This window comes from Poecile atricapillus, chromosome 2, assembly GCF_030490865.1.
Source record: "Poecile atricapillus isolate bPoeAtr1 chromosome 2, bPoeAtr1.hap1, whole genome shotgun sequence".
Classification (NCBI taxonomy): domain Eukaryota; kingdom Metazoa; phylum Chordata; class Aves; order Passeriformes; family Paridae; genus Poecile; species Poecile atricapillus.
In genome coordinates this window covers 23,869,722-23,875,738 of record NC_081250.1, presented here as the reverse complement: position 1 = coordinate 23,875,738, position 6,017 = coordinate 23,869,722, and positions in this window count along the sequence as shown.

Sequence of the window (6,017 nt, the reverse complement as noted above, 5' to 3'; positions counted from 1 at the left end):
AATGTTGCTCATAGGCATCTCCTAGAAACTTCAGTGTTCAGTACCCAATCTTAACACTGGTTGACAATATAAAAGTGCATGTCAGTTTGTACAGAAATGCTTTTCTCAACAAGTAGTTCTTCATAAAGACTCATGAGTGTATGAAATGAGCCCAGCTCTTCCAAAAGAGCTTCTGTCACTGCCTTTCTGTGGAGACTGCCTTTTCTTTTGTAGAAAGAGACAGAACTGTGGCAAAAGTTTCCAAACACTTAATAGACAGATTTTAAGGATAAGAAATTAAACTGATGCAGCCTTGCAATGGAAAATGACAGTTGTGCTGTGTCATAAAATAATGAGAAAAAAAAGCAGAGGATCATTTGTTGATTAGAATCTGTGGTAAATATACAACAGACAAGGAGCAAAGAATACAAATAAAGGACAAGACATCTAAGGAGTATATAATTCGAGTATAAATCTGTATCGCAGTTCAGTTAAACATGAAATGCAAATACCAGCATGTTGGAAATCCTGCTCCACCTAAAAAGATAATATGTATGTATCTCCTCAGGCTATGTGCTGTGTTCCAGGACAAAGTACAAACTGCTGTTCACAGAGGATCTTGTGACTCAGATACAATTAAATGTACAACTATTAGGGCAGGGCTTCTAGAGTACCTCATTACAATAGCATACCCCAACCAAATATAACATGTTCTTATTTAGGAAAGTACTGTCCAATGTCAACACTGATACCTTCATCAAGCTACAGCTTTTATATTGTAAGGCTAAAAAGTAGCTTCTATATAACATTTTTTCATCTTATTACTAATGGCATAAGGATGTCTTGCAAATTCAAGACAAATACTTATCTGGGAAAAAATAAAAACTGTGTTTGGCATCTTTCATATATTTGCCTTAGAGCAACACTTTCTTCTTTAACTTCAGCTTGCTGATTTTTTGTACACTGATTTATCAAATCAAATTAAATTCAAAACTTAGTTTTCAATCACTTTTCAAGCCCTTTAAGTCTGTCACGCTTAGTCCTATCCACAAGCTGTACCTAAAAGTACAGAAAATTCCAAGTACATTCGAAAATTCTGGATCTCTATTCTAAACAGCAGGCTGGGACACTGAAAAAAAACTAGATTCCATTTGAAGCCCTTTCCAAGTGTGTCTGAAAGATACAGCCAAATGCAGAAAGCCCTTAGAAGCAAAATAAATGAGGAAAAAATGTTTAGAACAGGTCTTTATCTTCCAGATCCTTCCACACTGGGGTAAGCATCCTGTCCCCTACCAACTTCTGCCATTCAGGGGAGCCCAAGAAAATCCAACAAGTTTGAGAAAGTGTGGCAGCTGTGATAGGAAGGAGGAATGGTGGGAAGATCACAAGAGGGAAGGGAAGGGAAGGGAAGGGAAGGGAAGGGAAGGGAAGGGAAGGGAAGGGAAGGGAAGGGAAGGGAAGGGAAGGGAAGGGAAGGGAAGGGAAGGGAAGGGAAGGGAAGGGAAGGGAAGGGAAGGGAAGGGAAGGGAAGGGAAGGGAAGGGAAGGGAAGGGAAGGGAAGGGAAGGGAAGGGAAGGGAAGGGAAGGGAAGGGAAGGGAAGGGAAGGGAAGGGAAGGGAAGGGAAGGGAAGGGAAGGGAAGGGAATACTTCTTGGGCTGAAGACTCTCAAGATTGCAGCCAGAGCAGCGACAATAAGACTCATGAGTCTTATTACAGAACAAGGAAATTTTCAAGAAAAAAGAAAATAGAGGAGGATAAAATGTCTTCTAATAAATAAAGGGCTTCTGCAAAGAATTGGATAAAAAGGAAAGTAGAAAAACATTCTCCACGCCCAAGCTGGCCATGGAGTGAGAGTAAAAATGTATCACAGGAAAGGTATACCACAATAATAACAAAAAGGTATCAGTAAAAGTGATAGACTGGATATTCCTTGGGAAAGCATCCCCAAAGGACATCTCCTAGCTTTTCAACACCAGAGGAGATTCTCTTAGAGGCAGAGATGAAAGTTGTACAAAGAATGTGCCTATGAAAATGTAACTTATTGTCCAAGTACATGGCAAGAGCATGCATTTTCTCTTCAGAAGCTGTTGTGATTACAGACCGTGACAATCTTGTCACCAGGACCTCTAAAACTCCGGCTACCCACTTCAAGATTTGAGCATATTTCTTCAAGAGTATAATATTTAAGTAATGCATGTTGATATTTTTATGGATATTTCTTTACAATGACTATCTACACAATAAGAAAAAACCTCTTTTCATAAACTTTAGGTGGGTAGCCACATTCACCACAAATATTATCTGGAAATGCCTGAACTGAAATCTCAGGTCTGTTACTTAGTCTCCATGTGGCATAAGGGAAGAAATTTTATACCGATATTTCCATTTGTGAAATGAAACATATTAATATTTAGTCATATTACTAATGTAACAATAACTTAGTATATTTATGTTAAAAGTTTACACACTGCTGCTGCCTAGTCCTCCCCTCACCTCTGCCTGGTGCAGTGAGCAGTGTTTCTAGTACTCACACTTCACACTTCTACTTCAAACCAAAATTGTGCGGCCCAAGCTTTTCTATAGAACAAGTGTACTTCTGCTTATTTATGGGTTCCCGGGGCTTTTTCTCATACAAATGTGTACAGGACTTAAAACATTCGGAGTCTGAGATAACCTAGTAAGTGCACGGGAGGAGAGAAGGCCGGAGGAGTTTGATGGTGCTGGGTTTCCGGCAGGGGGCGCTGCTGCCCCGCGCCATGGCGGGCCCGAGGCGCGGCCTTCACAATCTTTCACAAAGAAGCACTGGCAAAAAGAGAAATGTTTTACTCAGATCGTAGAGTCTTGCAGAACTGTGCTCCAATGTATGGCTGAAGGGGTGCTGATGGCGAGACTGTCACAGTCTGTAAGCGCAATGGCCTCTGGAGGGGAAAGACGCGCTCGTGCCACGTACTTTGGTCGCTGCAGCCAAGAGACCCTTGGGCCTGCGAGAGACAGATGTGGGGATCGCCGTCCCCACGGGGGAGTCCCTCAGCCGTGGGGAAATGCTCCAGAAGCTGCACAAGGGCAACTGCGAGGGAAATCGGTCCTGGGCTGGACTGGGCCCTCCCTTCCCGACTGCATCGCGGGTCCATGCGAGAGTAACTCGCGGTGGTAGCCGGGGACGTGGAGCTGTGTGTCACCTGTGCCAGGGCGCGGCAGATGTCCCTCTCCATCGCTGCCACCGCTCGGGGAAATGCTGAACGGGAGGACCAGAGACCGACAGGGCTGCAGCGAATGACATGGACTTTGTCCGAGCGCAAACAACCGTGTCGGGCAGCTTCACACGGGGCCAGACCCAGGTGTCACTGTGGCAGGAGTTAATGCATCCTGTACGATGAGAGTGTCTGGGCTCAGCTGGAGGGACATACCTTGTCCGAAGGGAACGAGGAGAGCCAGCACACCACGAGGAGTTTCTCACTGGGCTGATTCCAGCTAGAAGCATCAACCCACCCTTCGGTGAAAGGACTGCTGGCTGTGACAAATCCATATTGCTTATTTAAGGAGTCCGCTGCAGAAAGCTTTTTCTGGTTTCCATTTGCCAATTGGAACCACGAACGTTCGCTTTATGTAACCTGTCACAAGATTACTTTTGACTTCTCCTTTGTAGGCCCTTACTTGTTTCTGACTGTTGCTTAAGAGCTCAGAATAAAAACCATTCTTTTTCCTACTCAGCAGCTGCGTTCCCTGAGAGCAGCTCAGGGCTCCACCACTTCCTGCTGAGCCAGATTGTAGCACCAGCTTCAGTGCAGCTATGGTTGCACTGGGAGAGGTCTGGCTTCAGAGAACATGAAGACTAAAGGAGAAAGTTACAATAGCAAAGAATATAGTAACAGTTAGAATTGATAATCGTAATAAGAAGTGAGGAAGAAGTGAGACCTGGTTTTGTGCTAATTTCCCACTGTCTTCAATGATAACTTCTGTGTGTAAGTCTTGTAACTACAGGAAATGAGAAAAGAGCACAAAGTGGCTTAGTACAAGCAGTCAAGATGGATCCTGTTTATGCATTCAATGGGGTGTGTGTGCTCCAATGAAACAAAACCTAGGAAGAGTTACAAAACATACCTCAGACATGAGCTACCACCTCATGATAGACTGCCCAATGGACTGCAGAGAACAGAAACAAGAAAAAGCAGCTGAGATACTTCATAAAATTCCTAATGGCATCAATGTATAGATTTAATGATAATATGATCAGTGGTGATGATCATTTGTGAGTTACATGTTAGTAGATGGACCTGCTCTCCCAAAAGGCCAAGCTGAAGGCAAAGATAGAGCAGGAATGAGTCTTGTTAATAGGGAGGGTGTTTTAAAGTCCTACATAGTGAAGCTGTTTATAACTAGTCTTGCAAGTAGCATTTTTATATTATTACAACTAAACTTTATGGTTAAATTTCTTCAATCTGCAGTTGCCATGAAAAGACCAGTAGCAAAATAAATAAAATAAGCATAATAGCAAAGAAAAATCATCTTTTTTGAGAACAAGCTGAAATGTCAAAGATTTAGGGTCTACCGTGTGCTGATAAGATACACTGTTGTGTGAACTTTCCCTCCCAGAGCCATCCATCTTTATTATCAGAGCCTGGAGATGGTTCTGTGTCAACTTTGCATCTGCATCAGTAACTCATTCTGTTCAGCCATCTGTTCCACAGACATCAAACTGTTAAGAAGCCCCAGTACGGCACAATCTAGTCCAGTAACACAGAAACAGAAAAGAAAAGATCTCATTACCATTTGAATTCACAGGCTCTCCTGCGATACACATACAATATTTTCTTATATTGACATGAACATGGTAATTTGGTAAGTAAATCCTCTGTTATAACAAAGAAATTAAAATCAAACACTTAATATGCAGCAGCTTTATTCAGAGGCAAAATAGTTATTAAGTTAAACTAAGATTTAAGATAGTTGTTTCTCATTTTGCAGACTTAAAAACAGAATTAAGAAAACACTCATGTTAACTAGGATGTTAACTATTGCTCATTTTAACTTCTGAAGATTTCACCACTAATTTGTAGTCAAAATGAAACAGGCATTTAAAAGCTAAGGTCTCAGAAGAAAATTATGACAGTGGATTGCTGACAGTGCAATTTGAGATTTCCTGGTTTCTTTCTATTTATTCAAGTCCATATATGATTGAAACTTAGTATTTTAAAATTTTGATTTCCCATGTTGTCTTTCTAAATTAATATGTCCCAAGAGCTTTTAAAGTTCTATCTGCCTAATTCAGTGGCTTTTGATACTTTTTTCCTAGGTTTTTTAGTACTATAGAGCTAGGATAATTAAAGGCCAGAGAGCTGGATTCCATTCTGGCCTGTAAATCTTCAACAGAACTGGTGCTGGACTTTCAATAACAAAATCATTATTGTGAATGATTACTGAGCCAGAGAAAACCATTGATTGACATTCAGATTCTTAACTGAATTTGCAGATGCTGCGAAGTGAGATTTGGTGGGAGGTCTGTGAGTCATTGAGACAGGATCTTAGTCTCACAGTTTTAGAGAGCTCTCCTTCAGAGACGCACTGCGCTCCAGCATTGCTTTTGGGTTTGGGGAGACAGGGACTGAAGAATCATGCACAAGCAACATGCCCAAGCCTTGTTCAAAGGAACATGAATGCTGTGTTTAAAACAGTAATCCCTTTCGCTAATTAACGTGTGATCTGATTGGTAAATTAGCCTCTATGAAGTTTTTGCTACCACAGCTTAAGTATTTTGAGAACCTAAGGGCTTTTATTTTTAAAATGAACTCTCCCAGGAGAGAGGCAAGGATACCTTTGACCCACTTTTGACTCTTAAAAAATTATGAAATGTAATTATCTGTTGTGACATGGTCTTCACTGAAGAGCTGGATATACAGCCTGATACAGCTTGGGACTGTGCAGCAGGCATGCCATTAGATATACTATACTCTAAGCCATGTGTTAAATCTATTATGTTATAAAGATTTAATACAACCTTTTTGTTTTTACACGACACTCTGATCTGCTCATATTTTTA